Source organism: Octopus bimaculoides, chromosome 10 (assembly GCF_001194135.2).
Source record: "Octopus bimaculoides isolate UCB-OBI-ISO-001 chromosome 10, ASM119413v2, whole genome shotgun sequence".
Lineage (NCBI taxonomy): Eukaryota > Metazoa > Mollusca > Cephalopoda > Octopoda > Octopodidae > Octopus > Octopus bimaculoides.
Genome location: NC_068990.1, coordinates 21,431,007 through 21,431,989, shown reverse-complemented (window position 1 = coordinate 21,431,989; position 983 = coordinate 21,431,007). Strand labels below are relative to the sequence as shown.

Sequence of the window (983 nt, the reverse complement as noted above, 5' to 3'; positions counted from 1 at the left end):
AAAGAAAAAAAAGAACAATTGTAAATAATACATATAATGGTTTAAATGGTACTGCATGGGAGTGGGGCGCATGCGTCCATTTTCATTTTTTCACTTTTATATAACTTTCATTTCATTTACATTCGTTTTATGTTTTTTGTCCCCACTGTGGTCTTGTCTGTCCTTGTAGTGTCCCCATCTATGTTTAGGGCTTTATGCCTAATAAAGAAATCGGTATTTCGTCTGTCTTTACGTTATGAGTTCAAATTCCGCCGAGGTCGACTTTGACTTTCATCCTTTCGGAGTCGATAGATTAAGTACCAGTTGGGTACTGGGGTCGATCTAATCGACTGGCTCCCTCCCCAAAATTTCTGGCTACAGTAGAAAAGTATATATTGACACTTTTGTAAAGGTGATGAACTGGCCGAATCGTTACCACACCGGACAAAATGCTTGGTGGCATTTGTTCGTATTTACGTTCTGAGTTCAAATTCCGCCGATGTCGGCTTTATTCTTCATCGTTTCGGGAATCGATAAGATAAGTACCAATTGACGCAATCGACATTTCCCACTCTCCTGAAATTGCTGGCCTTGTGCCAGAGATAGGAACCAATATATCAACACTTCTTCGAGTATTATAGTTCACTTGAACATGTATTCAAATTTGTAGATAGTTAACTTACAAAGATCCACTGCTAAAACATCAAAGTTCTTCGGAAAACATTAAACGGTTTTTGGAACAAAATTGTGAAACGTCTGGTTCGTTGCAGAATCCAAGGCCAGCAGTTTTGGAGGTAGGGAACATTTCAATTGTATCACCCTCAGTATTTGACTGGTACTTCATTTCATTCATTTCATGAATACACGAAGAGACGAAAGGCAAAGTAGTGCTGCTAAGCGTCCTGTCCGACATGCTGACAATTCTGCCAGCTCGAACGCGACAACTCAATGTCTGAGGGACAGAAAAAAATTTGTGGTGTAGGCAAAAAAAAAAAAAAAAAAAA

At 39.1% G+C, this 983-nt stretch overlaps 1 long non-coding RNA gene across 1 annotated transcript in view; it reads left to right on the top strand.

Moving 5' to 3' along the window:
• Positions 1 to 983, top strand: part of LOC106870403 (uncharacterized) — a 28,766-nt gene that overhangs the window by 1,513 nt on the left and 26,270 nt on the right. The window lies entirely within an intron of this gene.